The following is a 22375-nucleotide window of genomic DNA, read 5'->3' as shown; positions in this document are numbered from 1 at the left end:
CCTACTGAAGATCAATGACTCCCATTTTTTTCGCATAACTAATACAACTGTCAAAGAGAAAATGAGTCTCGATGATTGGCTCTTTACTTTTCGACTCAGATTGGTAGCGGTATCGATATAAAATGTCACTCAGTTGACATTCTCATGACGATATCTTTCTATCCTCTATTGAAACTGAAAAAGCGCTACATTTAATTGACATATAGCGTTAATGTAAAATCTGGAAATACCTGCAGAACTCATGCAGGGAACAAACCATTAGGTAACTTGCCTCACAATTTTCCGAGACGCGTTTCTGGGACTGAGGCAGATTTTCCCAGGTTTAAGTATCTTTGCTAGAAATATTCTAGCGTTGCTACTTTAGATTACCAATACCAAAAGTAAACTGTAGTAAGAAGGCCTGAACACGCTCTAAAAGTGATCACAGTTTTTTTGACGAATTTCACAGGTTTTTTTACGGATTTCACAGGTTTTTTGGCACTTTTTTCACAGGTTTTGAAAATTCGTAGTGGTAACACTGACGTATGTACGTGACGGAGCTGAACCAAGCTCCAATAACCTTGAAATCAACCATAGCAACAACAACTAAATATGTCTGTCAAATTTTGATTAAGAACCCCACTTGCTTGATTGTTTTTAATTTTGAACTGGAGTAAAGTCAATTGGTTTTATTTTTAGGTGTAAGTAGAAAAAGTAAGTTTTGGTAATCCTTCATTAAGGCTATAGGCCTAGACCTACTTCTGAGAAATAAGCACTGTAAATTAGGCTGGCAGACCTACAATTTAATTCCCTATTTTGACACTTTAAATCTGATCTCCCCTTACCTTTAGTGTTGTGCCCTCTTCTTTGATTTGTCTAGCCATAGCCATAAATAATATATAGCCTATAATCTGTGTTCTTAGGGTCAATGTACTTAAGATTCCATAAATGACATACATTGTGACAAGATTAATTTAGACTTGGCGGTTGGCCTACTACTAATAAAAGAATAGAATCGAAACCAGGGTTGCCATCCCTAGGGATTTATCACTAGTTATAGTGATTTTTTGTTGCCTAGTGATTTTGGTCAATATCTACCAAATCTTATTATTGAGTTAGGAATATATTGAATACACTATTCAATGCCTTTTTTTATGCTGATTATAAATATAATAAGCATTTATATCGGAAATCAATTTCAGCCCCCCCCCCCTATAGCGGGTATCCCTAACCTAACCCTGACTTGACATATATAGGGGGGGGGCTGGTATTTATTTCTAATAGAAATGCTTATATTTATAATCAGCATAAAAAAAAGGCATCGAATGGTGTATTCAATTTATTCCTAACTCAATAATATGATTTCGTAGATATTGACTGTGATTTTTTTCTTGCTAGTGATTATAGTGGGTTTTGGGTATAAATTTAGAATTGTGACTCCTGATAAGGAGACGGTAAAGTTCTACCAAATCATATTATTGAGTTAGGAATAAAGTGAATACACCATTTGATGCCTTTTTTATGCTGATTACAAATATAATAATCATTTTTATTGGAAATGAATTTCAGCCCCTCCCCCCTATATATACCTAACCCTGAAATGGCATATATAGGGGGGGGGCTGAAATGTTCATTTCTGATAGAAATGATTATTATATTTGTAATCAGCATAAAAAAAGGCATTGAATGGTGTATTCACTTTAGTCCTAACTCAACAATATGATTTGGTAGAACTTAACCAAGGAGACATGTTAAGAAAACAATTCTTACTTTAAAATATGTATAATGATCCTAGTTAACATATTATCCAACAGGAGAACCTTTATCATATAGTCTTTCCTCCTTTTTCCTTCTTTTTCCAACTTAAAAGAAAAAAAAATTACAATTTTTGCCATGCTGCAAATGTAGTGTGTAAATATTTGAAATTGCTGCTATAAATTGTTCTGGTAAATATATACCAAATCATATTATTGAGTTAGGAATAAAGTGAATATACCATTCCATGCCTTTTTTTTTGTTGATTACTAATATAATAAAAATTCATATTGGAAATTAATTTTATCCCCCCCCCCCCTATATATGCCAATTCAGGGTATATATTTGTATATTAGGGGGGGGGGCTGAAGTAAAGTTTAAACTTAGCTCCCATTTACATCAGAAACAGAATTTGCCCCCCCCCCCCTAATGTAGAAATGTATACACTTAATTGGCATATATCGGGGGGGGGGGGCTGAAATTCATTTCTGATAGAAATGATTATTATATTTGTAATCAGCATAAAAAAGGCATCGAATGGTGTATTGACTTTATTCCTAACTCAATAATATGATTTGGTATATATTTACCATTGCTCTTATAGATAACATTCATCCCAGTCATTGTTAATTCCATTTTTCTTAATGAGCAGTGGCAAAAATACAATATAAAATAGAAACAGAATGCAATTTTGGTGTGTATAATGATTTTTTTTTAATGATAGAAAAACAATTGTGGCAAAAATAAAATTAAACAGCTATTTACATAAACAGAATTGAAAAAAATGAAATTTAAATATAAATTACCTTTTTTGATTCTAGGATGATCTAGCAGTTCTGTGATCAGAGTAAGTTGTAGAGGTGATAATTTGTAATGATCAGATGATTTAGATGATTAAATTATAATTTGAAACTTGATTTGACAGATAATTAACTATAGAAACTTGCTATGATAAATTTGATTTTTATTGGCTGGTACCTTGACTGGTGCCAGATAAACTTTGATCTGGATGATGAGTAACAGGTTTGTGTAACTCAGCAGCCTGTAGCAATAGATGATGCAGTGTGGCTTCTTTATTGGGAAAAAAGGTTTTCTAATAAAACTTGACAAGATATCCAGCCATATGTTTGTCTGATCTCCCGTAAGTATGATTGATAGTTAGGTGCTGAGAACCTTGAATGCCTAATCTATTGTAAGAGCTCCAGCAATCAGATATTATAGTGGTTCCTGGATGAATCCACTCTTTTATAATTTCAAGTAGTGTGTTGGCTGTTTGGTTAGGAATGGGAACAATAAAAAAAATTTGCAGTGTCTCTCTCAATTCCTCCAACACCCATTGTCCTTGAATATAATGTCCCCTATTGTAGTTTCTTTTCCCTATCTTTGCTCTGTCTATTTCAACTATTTTTCCAAGACCACCCAATTTACCACTATGTTTCTCAATAAAGTCAAGGCATATTTCATGACAAAAACTTTGCCAATCAACAGCAGTTGCTGATGAAATGCCAATTTCATCAATCATAAATTGCTGAATATGTGATCCTCTATCGAAATTGCAAAAAACAGCATAATCTCAGTTATTTGCTGATACAATTAGTTTGCATTTTTGCACCAAGTCCCTGTGTTAAGACTCTGACTAAAAGTGCACTTTTTTTAAAAAAGAAGTTATGTTCATGTTGCTCCATTCTTGTTTTTGACAGCAGGATGCATGTTGTGGTTCATGAAAGTAGCATTCAATATGACAATGAGGGCAAAACATTTTATTTGGCAAAATGTTATGATTTATCAAAAATTGCTCTTCATCACCTTGACTTTGATGGTATAGTCTAAACAACATAATTTTATTATCACAAAAGACACATATATTTTTGTTAATGGCATGATTTCAAACACAATTTATATAATTTCAATATGCGACTGCTTTTTCTTTAAACATGGGCTGTGTCATTAACTAACAATGGCCAGGATGAACACTATCTATAAGAACAATTTATAGAATGATTTATAGCAGCAATTTTAAAAGATCTATGCATTTGTTTAAAGGGTGGTATAGTTGAGTCACTCTCAGGTTTGCCCGGAACCTGTTTTTCCTATATATTTTTTTTTTTTTTTTTTGTTTCGTTTATTTATTATTTATGGGATGGCGGCAGGAAGTTTTGGAGTATTTGAAGTATTGATTTTTGGTTATTGCGACCAGGAGCCGAGTGAGTGTAGGATTTTCATTTTTTCTTCTTTTTTTTCTTTCTTTCCTCTTTTTCTCTTTTGTTTCTCTTCTTTCTCTTTATTATGTTATAATAAGTGTTAATTTTAAGAGGGTAAATACTTCCGAACAAGCGTTAGCTTATGGAAGGTCATTTGTTTTTTTGCATTGTGTTGTTTTTGGAATAAACCCTTATCTTATCATCAAAAAAAATTATCATCATTATGTTCACAGCAAGGCAGAAATTGTATTTATTTTGGAAAAAGAAGGAAAAAAGAGGAAAGACTTGATAAAGGTTCTCCTGTTGGATAATATGTTAACTAGTATCATTATACATATTTTAAAGTAAGAATTGTTTTCTTAACATGTCTCCTTATCAGGAGTCACAATTGTAATTTTTTTTAAGAATAGTGATTTTTCACCTTATAGCACATAGATTCAATCAAATGAATCATACAATTAGCATTTATGCAAATATAACACCTTTGAATTTCCCACCATACATCCATATAAGATTTAGACAGGTAGACCTCAGAGTGCTATCAGCAAGATGATATGCAAACTTATTCAATCAGAAAATCCCAAAGCCATTGTATAATTCATATTTCACAACATTTGCTCAGGTCAAATTTTTGCCTTCAAATTTATGATTTTTTACTCTAAAACCTGCCAGTTCCTAATTAGATTTTCATTTGTTAAAACCTTTGAAAGTAGAGTTGATAGTGGATATGAACACACCCTCTACATCTACAAATAGAACAGAAATAGAGTAATGGAATATATTTTCTTAATGAAAAAAGAAATTATTGAAAAAGAAAGTAGGACTCAGTGCTCTTTGTAATAAGATTTGTAACATAACTAGATAGGTTAAATTGATTTTTGTTTGATGATTGAATGCAGTTGGGGGTAAAGGAGGGGGGGGGGTATCTAATCCAATAGTAATTTGATGGTTTTATTTTTATTTCTAATATGTAATTGAAACTCCAGTAATTCTTCAAGTTCTCTTTTTTGTAACTGAAACACCTAATAAGCGCAGATAACGTCCTATTCTTTAAGTTTTTTGATTCATGTGCTAACATATCAAATAGTTGGACGCAACGAACAATAAGAATGGAGGGAAACGACTCAATAGTAACCGAAACTAAAAAAAATGAAATTTTGATATCAATCAATATATCATCAGATTATTATGCTGATTCTAAATATACAAGATTCATTAAGCTTAGTGCTAGCCATAAAAAGCTACAAACCTGCAAAATTTGTCTGATATTCTTAAGATGGAGGAGACACTCCTGAAATAAAATAATTTTAAATAGAACCACACCATGAGCAATAACATAACAGAGAGCCCTACTGTACATGTTTTAAGCTCCTGTCTGTAAAAACTTCTAATTTGTTTTTTGTTTTTTGCCAGAAGAAAAATCATGGATGCTTGTCATTTTTTTTCCAGGGGTGATTGCATAGAACCAACAGTTCCAGAACATCAGGAGATGGCTCATTTAACAGAAACCAAAATTCATAGTGCCCCTTTTATTTGACCAAACAGATCTGAGGGCTACTAGCCCCCTTTCACATCCATGTTTTCCGTAAAATTTCTCGACTAAAAGCTTAAGATAGCCGTTTAGCTTAGTATAGTTGAAAGGTTCCAAAACTATACCTTAGGTTTATCTTGTCTTTAGAGAAAAAATTAGGGTTTTGAATCGACAAGAAAAAGAAGGCTAAATATTTCAATTACTTCACCAATAACAAATTTTCAGTGATCAAGTTATAAGCCAAGGGTGCCAATTTGAGAAAATACATCAAGGAATCAAGGATTTTGTTCTATTCTCTGCACAAAGATACAAAAAGACATTTTACAAAGTTCTAAGGGCATTTTTTTGCTTGAGAAACAACAAAACATCAATCTAAAGTTATTTTCCAGACCTAGGGGGTAATTTCACCCCCTTACTATATGTGCACCTGTATAGAACATGGTAAAGAAAAAACAATTGTTAATTACGCTGATAAAGAGTATTATAATTCTAGCGATTTCTAGTCAATATTCTAGTGATTTATGAGCTCATCTAGTGATTTTTTTTAGGCTAGTGATTTTTTTTCACTGGGTGGCAACCCTGATTGAACCTTTTCTGGAGACATTCTAGACAATAAAGAGACATAATTTTAGACTGCTAGTTTTATGCTAATGTTTATTGTTTAGTTTGCATTTTTGACAAGTCATCCCCAGCCCCTTCTAATTGTCTCATTTAGCTTTGGGTGTATTTGTGGTAAAATTCTACTTTAGCTGCTTTTGGCTATCATGGAAAGGGGTGAAGTTGGGAAAATGAAACTTTTAGGGATGGGGCTACTGGCTGAAGTATGTCCTGTGAAGGTATTTTGAAGTACTTATCTTCACTCCTTCTCCCTATAGAGGGACTTGACCTTTGATGACCTTTAAAAATCAGTGTGTTATAAAAGTAAAACCTTGTAAAATAGATCTTATGCTTAAAATGAAGTACAATAGAATTGTTTTCAGCTTCACAACTTTGCTCAATCCCAATTTATAAGGTTTTAAATATATGCACACATTTCCTAAATTTTGAAGAAAAAAAACAACATTGATATGGCTTAAAATTCTACTCAAATAACAGGAATTGCATTTTCAGAACTAAAGCCAGAGAAAAAGAAACTGAGGTGCTTGTTTAGAATCCAGTAAACACACCAGAAACTGCATCAAAATTTCAAAGATAAAGATGTTATATGAAAAACAGGGTTTTGCTTACAAGTAAGGTATTGGTCACTCCATGACAAAGATTTAAACTTTAGTTTTTTGGGGTTGAAGGGGCAAAAAGAGGTACCTTGGTTAGGGTACGTATTTAATATGTGCTATGGCTTACCCCTACCCCCCTCCTAATGTGAAAATATATAGCCCAAATTTGTTTCTGAACTATTATATTTTTTTTACACTTTGTTTTATTTCATTAGCACTAATGAAACTTCAGATATTGCATGTTTACTGGATACTAAACAAGTACCAAACCTGATAACTGAAAATTCAGGCAAAATGTTGTTGGGCAGACCTTGTGGGCTGGATCTCAGCTTTTCTTGCAGATAGAACAGAGAGAGAGTGAGGCTTTTTACTAATGAAGGAGAATCAATTCTCTCTGAGAGATGTGGAGTCACCAATAGTGTCCTGCAGGGTAGTGTCTTAGGACCTATCCTATTCAGTATCTAAATAAATTATATTTTTCAATTAACTACATATCATGTCATGTGTCATGTAGTCAACTACAAGCCATGAAGGCAAATTTCAGGACCCTCTAGAGTGAGAAAGAGTAGAGGTAGGTACTTCAAAATACCTTCCCAGGACATACTTTAGCCTGTAGATTGATCCCTGAAAGTTTAATTTTCCTTACCTAACCCTTTCCAAGATAGCCAAAAGTAGCTAAAGTAGAATTTTAATGTATTTGCTTTTCTTCAGATAGTTCTTAAGGCTTATACCAAGAAACTAACCAACAACAATGAAATCTTACTTTATAATATTCAGAACATTCCTATTTGTACAAATATTTTATTCTTCTCTGTTGAATCCATCTTTTAAAATAAACTTTGGTAAATATTGAAAACAAGTTCAGACTAAAGTTCAAGTCACACAAACAACTTTTCAACAGAAAACCAATTACTTTTGATAGCATTCACTAAGAAATATATTATTAGGTAGGGAGAGAATGCATGGCTTTTGTCATTGTAATGAATTTTATATTGAAAAAATATAAAATAAGGAGTAAAATAGTCCTGTATATTTTATTAGGATGTTTCCTTCAGAAGAGTTGTAACTCTAGATAGTAATTTCTAGTGGGTCATATAATTTAGCTAGGATTAAAGTGAAAACTTCATTTTCTATAAGATGCCTTTGTTATGCTCTTTCATAATTTAGTTATTGCTTCTGGGGCTAATTGCAACTTGAGCCCTTAAACGGACCAAAACAAAGTTATCAACATTAGTAAAGGTATTGAAAAGTAGTTGAAAATATATCATATAGTTTGTGGTAAATTTGCAGTGGGCCATATAATTTAGCTAGGATGAAAGTGAAAATGTCATTTGATGCCTTTTTTATGCTCTTTTGTAATTCAGTAATTATTTCTGAGGCTAATTGCATCTTGAGCCCTTAAAGGGACCACAAAGAAGTTATCAACATTAGTAAAGGTATTGAAGAGCAGTTAAAAATATATCACTAGTTTATAAATAAGTTGTTCATGAGTAATATATTCCAAAAATACTTATTTATAACAATTCAAGCCTTATATATTAGGCAACTCAAATATAAACCATTTTCCTACTCTTTCAATTTAATAGTGTGCTTTTAAATGCTGTCAACAAAAAAAGCAGTGAATTTTGAAAATCAAAACTTTGCCATCAACAATTCAGGATATATATTTGCACATTAGGGGGTGACGGGGAGGGGGTAAAGTTCATGGCAAATTTGTAGTGGTCCATATAATTTAGCTAGGATGAAAGTGAAAGCATCATTGGATGGTTTTTTATGCTGTCTCATAATTCATATAAAATATCTTTGGGGCCTCTTTAAGGGTTCAAGATGCAATTAGCCCCAGAAGCAACTATTGAAATATGAAAGAGCATATAAAAGGCATCAAATGAGATTTTCACTTTCATCCCAACTAAATTATATAATCAACTTCAAATTTACTGTTCTTCCCCCTAGATAATTCTCCCCCTGGAAAATTTCCCCCACATATAAGACAAATATAAGAGTAGAGTTGCAGCAAAACCAGAGAATATCATCATGGCTTCTAGTTTAGATTTTGAATGGCATTGGGAAAATGGTATTTTTCCTAGTTAATAAAAGCCTATATTCCGCAATTTTATTATGGAATTATTTTTTAAATTAAATGAAAGATATACTGTACTTGAGCTTTCATTGCCTCCTCTCATAGAAAAGGAAGAAAGGAAAACAACACATTCTTAACCATCTTTATTGATGAAGCATCTGAGCTAGCTGCAAAATGCGCCACTGGGCACCAGTTTAGACTCCAAATCCGTAAAGACAATTCAAAAGAGGATAGAGAAAAGTGTAGAGCTCTAGTTACAGAGATGCAGGACCGGATATCTAAGGGCAAAAACAATCTTGTCATAAGAGGAGAAAAACTGCCCAAAAAAACGTGGAGCCTATGGAGTAATTTGTAGCAATGCTCTTCTTCTTATAGTGTATTTAGTAACCATAGTTTATCCTCTGAAAGTAAAGACTGATCATCTGTGAGTGTTGTTGATATAAACAATGGAATGCAAAGTGATTCAATATCTAGTTTGGAATCAGCAATATTTGTCACTACTGAATCTCTTTCAAGTAGTAGGGTAAAGGTACTAATGACTTAAAAGTTTTCGTATAAAACCAATTTTTCCACTAAAAAAGTCTTAATTTAAAGGCTATTAGTTGGAAAAGGGTGTTAGTATATAGTGGAATCATCCTGAGATCTTAACCGTGGGGTTAGCAGATTAATTGTTTGCCTTGAAAGGGTAAAAAACTCTAATTTTCTGAAATTAGAGCATTTTCACCTACAAAGTTGATACAAAAAAAGTCACCTGTTTTTGACGCAAGTTGGAACCCAATTCGACACCCGTATTGGGTGTTGAACTGATGATTCAACAGTTTTTGTAAAAAACCAGTTTTTCTACTCTAGAAGTCTTAATTTAAAGACTTTTGGTTTGAAAAGAGTTTCAGTATGTAGGAAAAACATCTAGGAATCTAACTGTTTGATGAGAAGTTTGAAGTTTTGTCTGGAAAGGGTACAAAACTCCAATTTTCCGAAATTATAGCATTTTAACCTAAAAATTCGACACAACAAAAAAGTTACCTGTTTTCAACGCAAGTTGGAACCCAATTCGACACCCGTCTAAATACTTGGGGAATAATTGTGGGCGGAGCCTGGTGTATTTGACAGGTATATTCTTGTTTCTTTGTTTTTCTTCAACTTCATTTAATGTATAAAAGTATAAAAGACTATGCAAAAAGTAGAAGTAATAAAACTAACAAAATCGTTTCAAGTATCTAGTATTTGGTATAACAAAATCGGTACAACAAATTTTAATATACATTATTAAATACAAATAGTATTTAGTATAACAAAATTGTTTCACTAGCATTTCGGAAGGGATAGGATTAGGAAAACGGGAGTGGATTTCAAGAAATTTAAGAAGTTTATTTGATTTAGTGGATTTTATTTTCTTATGCAGATTCTTAGTTTCGTCTCAAACATAGGCCTACGCGTCATTTCGTATAAGATTTTGTATTCGATAAAATTTGTATTTTTTATTCGGATGAAGGATAAATAAGGGTATATTCTAAAAAAATCTGGGGGGGGCAAAATCAGGTCGGGGGGGGGGGGCAACTGCCCCCCCAGCCCCATAGCAATTTACGCCCTCAGATGATGGAAAAATCCAGAGTCTGTAAGTAAAACTTCAAAGTTTAAAAAAACCTTTTGTTTAAATGTTCTTTCATCTGAAATATTATTAGAAATAATAATCATCAAAATCTCTCATTGCGCAGAAAGCACCCGTAAATTCGACAGCTATGGTGCCTATGGTTTCGTCAGTGGATCCTGGAATTTCGACACCTATTATTTCTCATCTGTTTTACATGTTCAGTGAAGTTTCGATAAAGTCACCTATATTTCGACAGGGTTGTCTGTCCAAAATTTCGACAAGGTTACTACGAGATATTCGTCAAAGAAATAAATCCATTGATAGAAGCCGATGTTTACTCTTCAATGCGGCTGAAGGAACATTTTTAGTCCATCTGGTATTCCACTACATTGAACAAGAATTTTCGACACTTGGAACCTAGTTTCGACAATGCAATTTCCGTCGCCATTTTCATTTAATTTTATCAAGAAAAAGCTCATTTAGCGTCATTTCAGAGAATAGCAGATGTATCTTGAAACATTGGCGTGTATCCCAACTTACTCTTGCAATAAATAACCAAGTAATGACAGTTTGAACATTACATACCTGAAAAATTGTCGGGAGCTCCTTTCGTGTTGAAAACAGGAAACTGACCGAATTGAATGTTCTGATCTTATCTGGGTGTGCCGGATATAGTGTCCACGTTTCGCACCGTCGAAATATAACGACGGCTCCAAGAGATGGCGCTCTAAGTCACGGCTAAGCAGAGCTATTCCGTTTTGAAGGAAAATTTCGACAGTGGCTCCGAAATTGCACTGTCGAATCATCGGTGCCTTTACCCTAATAATGTTTCATCCCTTCCATTTGAGTTGATGTGTAGTGACAACAGTGTCTCAGAACCAAGAAGAGCAGATGAGGATGAAAAAGATTATATATATAAACATAAGGAATATCAACAGCAGCAACATTTTAAGAAATTTACAAATAAATTTCTTGTGAATTATCATCTCGATTTATCAGTAGTTGTCCTGAACCAATCGTGCTCAAAATCCTCCTCAGGGCCCTAATGTGGTGTTTCTTTTGTGGATGGTGAAGTTTTCCCCACAGTAGCGTGCAGACGGTCTGTTATCATAGTATTATCCTTTCTTGTTTTAGTTTAAAGCTTATTCCAATATGCAATGCATAGAACTCCTCCAAAAAAAAGTCCCCCCAGGTCCCACCCCAAATATCAGTGAAATTGATACCCATCTTGGCTGGTCAAGGTCATTATCACAAAGTTCACATGATAGCTCCAATTTTGAGAATAGGACAATGATCAGTGTAGGGGCTAATGTCACTATAAATGATGATAATGGGTTCTAGAGGTGCTTTCTAGAAGCTCTAAAAAAAGGAAAAAAATTTCCCCAATCAAAAGTATTTCCCCTCTCCCCGCCCAAGATCCTCCCTCCCAAAACTTAGGAATTTACCTTCAAATTTCTTCTATTACCCTCTTAGAAATAAAAAAGATTACTGCAATAAGAGTTGCAATTTTCAAATTGCTAAAATGAATGTTCTCTCTTAATATTGACCGTGATGGATCTCTGCTAATAGCTGTTCAAGATCAGAAATCAGCAGACACAATAATTAATCTAAAATCCCTTCTGAATATCCCAATTAATGCATCTAAATGGAACCCAAAACAATCCCCAACAAAAATAGTAGTTTATAATGTTCCCCCAGAAATACCCATTCAGGAGTTAAAAGAAGGGCTGTCAGATTGGGCTGGCAACACAATCCCTGTTGAAGATGTTACCCAACTTGATAAACCTAACTCTAATGGCCTAAAAACAAGTAGACCTTTCTTTTTTACACTGAAGGAAAAAACTAATATCCCAGAAATTTTATTCCTATATGGGCAAATCAAACCGCACAAGGAATACAAACCAAAGCCTATCCAGTGTCAGAAGTGTCTCAAACTGGGACACACAATAAACAAATGCAATGAAATTCTCCTAGCGTGTAGTAATTGTAAAGCATCCCATCCTAAAGAGTTGACAACTTGAAACAACACTCAGCCTACATGTATCAATTGCAAAGGCCCACATGAATCTACCGATAAATCACTATGCCCTGCATATAAGAAAAGAGCACTAACACTCCAAATAGCAACTGAGAAGGCCATTCCATACCCTTTTGCAGCTATGGAAGCAAATGCTGCCCAACCATACCAAATAAAGCCCATAATGAAACCAACCAACCCCCCCCAGTCAATCGCCCCCACTGCATCAAGTACCCCGTATAAAACACTCTCCTCTAAGCCCCCTAGCTCACATCCCTATCAGAAAGAATCACCAAGTCAACAAGCCTCCTTGTCCAGTGAGATGAGGTCAGCCTGCCCTCCCCCCTCCCAAGAAGGAACGAACCAGAAACACTACCAGGAATTAATCCCTTAACTGACAAACAGGATGCACAACTAAACATGCAATCCCCAAATATATGCTTATTCATTCTAAACTGTAATGCAGTTCAGGCCATGATTATGCATCAACTACAGAAAACAAAATCATTGCAGAATTGGCAAAAATCTACATCCCTGATGATATGCTCATTCAAGCAAAAAAAGATCTTGCTTTACAATTAACAAAGCTGAACATTGATACACAGTCATATGAAATATAAATCTACAACACAACACATATCAATACTCCAGTGGAACGTAAGATCACTCACAGAAAATAAGCTAAAGGAACTAATATCTTTTATGAATAATAAATCCATTAATATTGCTTGCCTCCAGGAAACTCATTTAACCCAAAATCAACAAATTAAGTCTCTGGGATTCACTACCATGAGAAAGGATATATTACCTTATAGAAAAGGAGATGGAGCAGTTTTTTTAATTAATAATAAAATACAGTTACGTTGTATCTACTTTCCTTACTTTTCAAATTATGTTGATACAATTGGTATCAGTGCTTTGCTGAATAATACAAAAACTCACATAATAAGCTTTTATAACCCTAATGGCCAAACTACAGATGCCATAGATTTCTTTAGCTATATAAATAATTCTAATATGTTAAAAAATATCATTATTTGTGGAGGTTTCAATGCTCACAGCCTTTTGTGGGGGAATAAACCAGCAAATAAAGCTGGTAAGTTCATTGAGTTTATGACTTCGAATAATATTGAATTAGCTGTTGCTACCCCTCCAAACCTGAATAAATATTTCAACCCCAAAAGTGGCAGCTTCTCTACAATTGACCTACAAATTGTGTCATTAAATATTTTGAATAAAATTTATGTAAATAAAATTGATAGTCTATGTATTGACCACTTTGCCATAGTTTGCTCCCTAAACGAACCTGCTATCACATACCTCCCAAATATATCAACACTAAAGCAAATTGGCCTATGTTCCAAAATAAGCTAAATAATGAAATTACAAGTTTCACCCAAAATTTATGCATTTCAAACGCAACAGTTGACACATAAGCTGAAGTTTTAGCATCTTTACTAATAAATACAGCTAATCATGCTATCCCCAGGACAAAACCCAAGAAAACCTTCCCTAAACACATTCCCAAAGCATGGTGGACAAACGAGTGCCAAAATAAATGGAGAACAAAGGCAGCTAGGAGAACATTCATGAAAAAACCATCACCTACTACATATTTAAAAAAATTACAAGCAGAATCTAACCTAAAAAGGACTATAATAAATGCTAAATATAACTACTGGAATAATTTTGCAACTAATCTCTCCAGAGAAACACATGAGCCAATTATACCTAAAGTCATAAGCCACATCTGTGGGAAAAAGGCGTCCCCCAACCCACTCCTGTATGAGCTTATACATAATAACACCCATTATGACAATGATAATGAAAAAGCTAAGCTATTTGCCACTCTTTTTGTTAATAAGCTAACATCAAATAATTGCAGCAAAATGTCCCCAATTCCTATGAACCCAAGTTACCAACCACACCCAGGATCCGAGTATATAACCAGCCCATTTTCAATCCAGGAAATGAATAATGCAATACATCATATTAGGACCAAGACTAGTGGCAGCTATGACAATATACACCCAACATGGATAAAGAATCTCACCCTGTCATACAAACAGGAACTTCTAAATTGTTATAATCACGCTTGGGCATCTTCTATGTTCCCCAATATATGGAAATGTTCGTCCCTCCTACCACTCCTAAAGAAAAATAAACCCAAAAATAACCCTGAGTCTTATAGGCCCATAATGATTACTCCTGTGATGGGGAAAATAATGGAGAAAATGATATATTATTGACTCCTCTGGTTTGTCGAAAAAAATAATATGATCCCTTACACCCAAACTGGTTTCTGGAAACACCACTCCTCAACAGATGCTTTCATATTGTTAATAAATGCAATAAATGAATCATTCTCAAGAAATAATGTCCTAGTTGCAGCTTTCCTAGATTTTGAAGGGGCACATGACAATGTGAACCACAAAATCCTTTTAAACAAACTTGCAAACCTTGGATTACCCCCCAAGCTAGTTTCTTTCATAAAATCTTTCATAGAATTGTGAAGTTTCATTGTTTGTGTAGGTTCAGCCTTTTCACCCCAATAGACAATAGTCAAAGGCCTTCCTCAGGGAGCAGTCCTCAGCTGCCTCCTCTTTGCCCTATATCTCTGGGGCATGAACCTCCCCCACACAAATCTACAATATGCTGACGATCTGGTGCTATGGTCATCCGGCAACACCTTTGAGGTAGCACAGTCAAATCTGCAAAAGTCACTTCCAATTTGAAAAATTCTCTCAACATTCAGATTTACCCATTGCACCTACCAAGTCAAAAGTAATCCAATTTCATCGAAAGCGAAATCATGTTAATGCAGGACTAACTCTGAATGGAACAACTATTCCAGAAGATTACCTAGGTCTCATGCTCGACCAAAAACTTAATTTCCACCTCCACATTTCAAACACAATAAAAAAATGCTATAGAAAAACAAATATACTAAAAAGACTTCTTTCCACACCCTGGGTCTGTAAGGAGAAAACCTTACTCCAGTTTTATAAATCACATATAAGACCCCACATTGACTATGGGCTCATCGTCTATGGTGCATGTGCAAAGACCCAGATGCAAAGAATTGAAACAATACAAAACGATATAATACGTCTCATATTTGGTCTTAGGAAACCCACAAGCACCAAGTTTCTGCTTATGGAGAGTGGATTAACAACAATAAGAGAGAGACGTAGCTTTCTCTTGACACAACATCTTACAAAAATTGAATCAAATAGCTCGCACACCCTACATAATTGGTTAAGAAATCCAGCCAAGTATAGTGGCATTGCAGATGAGTATGCCATTATTTAGAAGACGGTCCCCGTACCGGCAAAGTTTAGTGCCCCTACTGTCTTCCAATCCCCTCACTTGAATTTATCAATCCACAAAGAAACTCATAATTTATCACAGTGTACTAAATAATTATAACACAGTACTGTTTACCAGAAAAAAATTTGCTGAACTTAATAAAATTACCTATAAAAACCACTTCCAAATATTTGTTGATGGGTCCAAAATAACTTAGAAGGTAGCAAGCGGTGCCTTCCCTCCTCACCTGAAAATTACAATAGGTGAGAGATTATACTAATGTATCCATAATGCCTCGTGAGTTAAATACCATAATCATGGAATTCGAACACCTTATGGAAAACCAACCTTTGATTGCAAATTCCAAAAATATTTTAGTCTATTCTGACTCTTTATCAAGCCTTGAGTTGCTGGCCTCAGCTCCTCAGTATAAGTTGGACATTGACACTTATCATTGTCTCAGTATTATAGATAATCTTGCTTCAAGGGGCATAAAAACTTATCTTCAGTATATTCCTAGCCACTCTGGTATAAGTGATAATCATCAGGTTGATGAAATAGCAAAAAATGCTATAAATATTGACCAGCCAAGTGGGAGACCAATCCCCATTAGAGATATTTACCGATGGAGACTATCAGATACTACATTTAATAAGAATAATCCTAGCTTTTCCCCCTTTCCCAATAAGTATTTTTCTAAAATTTATCATAGAATTCGTTCTGGAACAAATGGACTGAACTATCTTGCATTCTCGTACCAGTTTCCTAATTCAAGTGGTTCAGTTCCCCTGTCCCCTCTTTTCAGGTATTGTAATATGAATAATGAAGCAATTGACCACTGCCTATTTGAATGTAATATGCTGACGTCTGCACAACATACCTTGCTTTCTAAACTGTTAAAATGCTTCAAACACCACAAAATCTCACTCTCAGCCAAGAGCCTAGCCAACTATACCTGCACACAGAGCATAGAAATCGAAATCTATGATCATATATTTGAACTCCTTGAGTCGAAAGATCTACTGAAAGATATCTACTGAAAGATATATCTAATAAATAAGAGGCAACCAAGCCCGTAGCTCTATAGCCCACAGAGTGAAGCAAAAGGAAAAGGGCTAAATAGTATCAACTGAAAAGCCCGCCTGCTGTGAAATAGAAGAAGAAGATATTTATTACTGGTAGCCAATGTTGATCAGTTAACCAATAAGATTGAAGAATCAAAAACACTTGTAAAAATAAGGGATATGATTTGGTGATGTTAATAGAGGTGAGTCCCAATAATAGCAATACTTGATTAGAGGATAGTCATATCTGTATTCCTGGATACCAAATAATATCAAAATTGAGTTCAAGTAATTGGAGAAGGGGTGCATTGGTAATAGTTAGAGCAGAATATAATGTAAAAGTGGTAGATGCTCCCCCTATTAATGATTATGTTGAGTTGGCCTGTTTTGATCTAAAGGTTCCATGTGACCCTGGTATTACAAGAATTGCTTGTATTTATAGAAACCCTTCAGCTCCATCCAAAATTGTTACAGAACAAGCCATAGCAGATCATTTTTGAACAATTAATGCATCACATAAAGGTAATTTGCTAATAGCTGGGGACTTTAATTTCCCACAAATATCATCGAAAGATGGATTTGGTTATCATGAAGATGGTGCAACACAACAACCATTTCTTGATTGTATAAACGATCTCAGCCTATATGAAACTGTTGATAAACCAACCAGATATAGAATCTTCCAGAACCCAACCCTATTAGACCTTTTTTTCCTTAATAACCAAGACCTTTTGGAACATATTGAGTACATACCCTCCATTGGTAAGAGTGATCACATAGTTATAGACATACAGCTCTGTCTAAAGACTATAACTAATAAATTTATTAAAAGGATCTTCACAGATTACAATTCCATCAGGAGGGAATTGAAATGGTGAATTGGAGTAAGCTTTTGCAGGGATCAGAAGAGGAGCAATGGAAAAATTTCAAACTAACTTTACTTAGAATCCAAGACAGCAACTTACTTTATCAATTTACTTTCAAAAACCGACTGACAAGGCGCCAAGGTGGTTTGGCAGTATTAGTTAAAGATGGTATCTCTTTTCGACGCCTTGTAAATCTAGAAGGTTCTCATGAGGAAATACTTTTTGAAGTAATGGTAACTGAAATTAGTCTTGAAAAAAATGATATAGTTTTTTGCGTAGTATACCGACCTCCTTCTTCTCCAGTCAAGTCTTTCCTCTCTAAACTCCATGATTTTTTGCATCAACCTCATTTTCAAACTAAAGATGTTATCCTCTCCGGAGATTTCAACATTGACCTTCTAGAAGCTTCAAATGAAGCTTCTGTTGATTTATTGTCTTCTTGCTTTTCTGCATATCTGCTTCCTACTTGCCTGATACCTATAAGAATTTCACCTAGTTCTGCTTCTCTCATTGATAATATTTTTACATCTTTACCAATTAAAGCAAATTTTGCTGTTTTAAGTGATATATCGGGTCATTTCCTGCTGGTTTCAGATTTAGCTTTTACTTATAAAATACCGCAGGTAAGTAAGGAACGTCAAGTACGGTTAATAAATAAAATAACATTAAAGCACCTGAATGAAAGCCTTGGTCTATTGGATTGTCATGATGTAATATCCACGGAGGATACAGATGTGGCAACTGATACTTTCCTAAGAAATTTCAATTGCTGCCTTGATTCTAGTTGCCCATTTGTTACGAAGAAAATGTGCAGAGAAAAATTTCCTATAAGGCCGTGGATAACGTCTGGAATTTTGATATCAGTTAAGAAAAAAAAACAGCTATTTAAAAAGCAGTTAAAGAATCCAACTGATTATAATATGAAAAATTTAAAAATTTTCAAAAATAAATTAACCGCACCGATACAATTGCCGAAACATAGGTATTATAAAGAGTCTTTCAAAGAAGCTCAAGATTCTCCTCTCAAAACGGGGTTTTTAATTAGTTCTGTTATAAAAAACCAAAGAACTTCTAAGTTTCCTCCAGTTATTAGTTTAGAAGATGGATCGACTACTAACAAATTGAAGAAAGTGGCTGATGTTTTGAATACTTATTTCGCTAGTATAGGAGAGAAAATTGTTTCATCAGTAATGAACCAGTTTGATTCACGAAGTAATAAACATTTTTCTTCATACCTTCCATCTCCTCAAAGTAATTCAATTTTTCTTACGCCTATTTCTCGGTCTGAAATAACAAAAATAGTGTGTGATGTAAATCCAGGTAATTCAGCGGGAATTGACGGGTCTAGTTCTATAATTATTAATGAAATATTGTCTGCAGTAATTTTGCCATTACATCATATAATTAATATTTCATTTAAAACTTGAGTTTCCCTGTCTGCTTTTAAAGAAGTGAGGATAATTCCGCTTCACAGAAGTGACTTTCCTGAAAATCATACAAATTACCGCCCTATTTCTATTTTATCAGCATTTCCTAAAATATTTGAGAAGGCAATTTATAAGAGGATCTATGACTTTCTTAAATCGTTTAATTTTTTCACAAATTCCCAGTTTGGTTTTAGGTCTGGACACAATACTGAACACGCTATCATTGCTCTCATCCAATATATTCATGAATGAAAATTCGATACAATATCCCATTGTATTCTTTTTCGTAAATTGGATAATTGTGGTGTGCGCGGACCGGCGTTGGATCTAGTAAAATCTTATCTTGATAAGAGAAAGCAACGAATAGATGGAGGTAATTTTCTCTCTTCGCCTGTTCCTCAGTCCTCCATGGTTGGGGTGCCTCAGGGCTCTGTCCTAGGTCCTCTACTTTTTCTAGTTTATATAAATGATTTTTACCGCGCTTTGGCAATCCCATGTCTCAGCACACATTTTGCTGATGATACGGCAGTTTCAATTTCTGAGAGAAATGACGAGGAGTTGGAGGCAAAACTTGATACTGCATTTTCTAATGTTCTTGAATGGTGTTCTGCAAATTTTATTTCTTTGAATTTATCAAAAACTAATTTCATAATTTACGGCAGGAAGTCAAATATATGCCCTCGTATTACCCGAGTTTCTTCTTCAAAGTATCTATTATCAATATCTCGGGTGAATGTGATAAAGTACCTTGGAATTATGATTGATGAAAGCTTATATTTTAAAACACCCATTCAATATATACGTTTAAAGATTTCAAAGTATGTTTGTTTAATAAGAAGATTGAAGCATTATTTGCCCTACTCTGATTTACAAAGTATTTATTTTGCTCTGATTCAGTAAAATATTAATTATTGTTCTCTAGCATATTTATCTACATTTAAAAGCCATATTAAACCAATGCAGATTTTACAAAATAAAGCAGTAAGAATCCTTAAACTTTTTATTCCGTCACCTTTTGCACTTCCAAATAAGTCTTCTACAGTATCTTTATATAGAATACTTATTTAGATATACTTCCAGTTTTTCAACAACTTACTTTTAGAGCAATTATTTTCAAATTTAATTATGACATTAATAAAATTTACCGCCATATTACCTCAATCAAAGTTTGTTCTCCCGATCACAAGATTTACATCGTTATAACACGCGACAAAAAACGAGTATCTACATTGACAAGTATAGTACTGAGAGATCTAAATTCGCCCCGTTTGTGTCAATAGCCCGGTGCTGGGATGCTCATAAGGATTTTATTGATTAATTTTTTTTCTATCCATTTACTAAAAAGAAATCTTAAATTTCATTTAGTTCAGGATTATTTTTAATTAAGTGTCTTTTTAATATGATTAAGTTGTTTGTTCGGATTGTTGTTCTAAGTGAATGTGGGCCTCTCGGCTATCTTTTAGTATGGATTTATATTTAATAATATTGATCTCTCTTTTTTTTATATTTATATTTATATTTGGATCCTGGACTAGCTGCTACTTTCATATTATTGTTGTATTATTGTATCTTTGCCGTCGTAATTATCTTTGTATTGTAGCGTAAAAATTTTTATTGTATCTTTGTCTAGGCCTAGTTTTTCGAGCTTGTCTCCCCATGGGCCTATATCAATTATATACATGTATATGTTAATAATAAAATGATTGAACTTGAACTTGAAACTCATCTGTATCTTACAAGAGAAAGCCAAAGACTTCCATACATGACCATGCAAATTAAGAAGCAGCTCAATAAAAAAGAGAGATCTTGGAAAAAATACAAAGCAACTGAGAGTCCAGACCAATACAAGAAATTCAAAAGAGCAAGAGATAAGTTGAGAAATCTGGCCAGGAAACTTTATCAGAACCAAGAAGCCACACTAGCTGGAGAATGGAATCATAACTCAAAGAAATTTTGGCAATATGGGTCATGTAAAAATCCTGGTAGGTGATCAATATCCAAACTAACTGCTTTAGGAGCTGAACTAACAGATGCCAAAGAAATTGCAGACAAACTGAACTGCCAGTTTCTGTCTGTTTTTAGTTGCACAACAGATACAGACCTACCCAATGTTGACCCTACACAAATCCACCATTCAATGAAACCCATTGAGATTGGTTGTTCAAATATCCTCAATTGACTTAAATTGCTAGATGTCAACAAATAAGTAGGGCCAGAAAGGTTACATCCACGTCTTCTAAAAGAAGTTGCTGATGACATTGCCAAGCCACTCTCCCAATTATTCAAAGTCTCCCTATGTACCAAGGAAGTGCCAACAGATTCGAAAACAGCATTTGTCACCATGGGCGTAGGGAGGGGGGCAGCTGCTCCCTTCCCCCTAGACCTTCAAATTTACATTAGATATGGCTGAAAAAGCAGTTGATAAAAGACCCTCCATCACAGTATCGACTGCCCCCCTAGTTCAATATGCTGCCTACGCCCATGTTTGTCACCCCTTTGTTCAAAAAGGGAAATAAAGCCAGTGCAGAAAACTACTGTCCCATAAGTATAACTTCTGCTGTTGCTAAAAATCCTAGGAAGTGTTAAATGACTCTCTCATGAAATATCTCAGACTTAATGGGATATTATTGCTCAGCCAACATGGTTTTCAACCAGGAAGGTCTGTAGAAACAAATTTGCTGGAGACTTATGTAATAACATGCCTGATTGCTCAGGGTATTCCCGTGAATGTCCGGCTTCCTCACCTTGTCAAAAACGTTTGACAAAGTTCCACATCCACACTTGAACAAAAAACTTATGTCCAGTGGAATTAATGCAGACCTTGTTGGCTGGATCTCAGCTTTTCTCGCAGATAGAACACAGAGATCGAGGCTTTTTACTAATGAAGGAGAATCCGTTTTCTCTGAGAGATGTGGAGTCACCAATAGTGTCCTGTAGGGTTGTGTCTTAGAACCTACCCTATTCAATATCTAAATATACGATGTTTTTCAATTAACTATAATTCATCTAACTCTCTATGCAGACAACTCAAAATTGTTTGGTACAGTCAATCAAGAGACTACAAGCAGATCTTAACCATATTCAAAAATGGGCAACGACGTGGCACATGAGCTTTAATATTTACAAATGTAGTGTTATTCATTATGGCAAGTCCAACCCAGGTTTCAAGTATACTATGGTCAATCCATTTGTAAATAACATTCAATAGCTGTAAAGTTTGGATGAAGAAAGGGAACTTGGAATCATTGTTGACAACCAGTATAAATTTCATTCAAACTACAAAAAGACTCTGTCTCATGCAAACTCTGTCAAAGCACTCTTAAAGAAAACAATATCCAGTA

This window comes from Artemia sp. Qi Xiang Cuo, chromosome 17, assembly GCF_049724085.1.
Source record: "Artemia sp. Qi Xiang Cuo chromosome 17, ASM4972408v1, whole genome shotgun sequence".
Taxonomy (NCBI): domain Eukaryota; kingdom Metazoa; phylum Arthropoda; class Branchiopoda; order Anostraca; family Artemiidae; genus Artemia; species Artemia sp. Qi Xiang Cuo.
The sequence above is the reverse complement of the archived record's forward strand: the minus strand, read 5'-3'. Positions refer to the sequence as shown.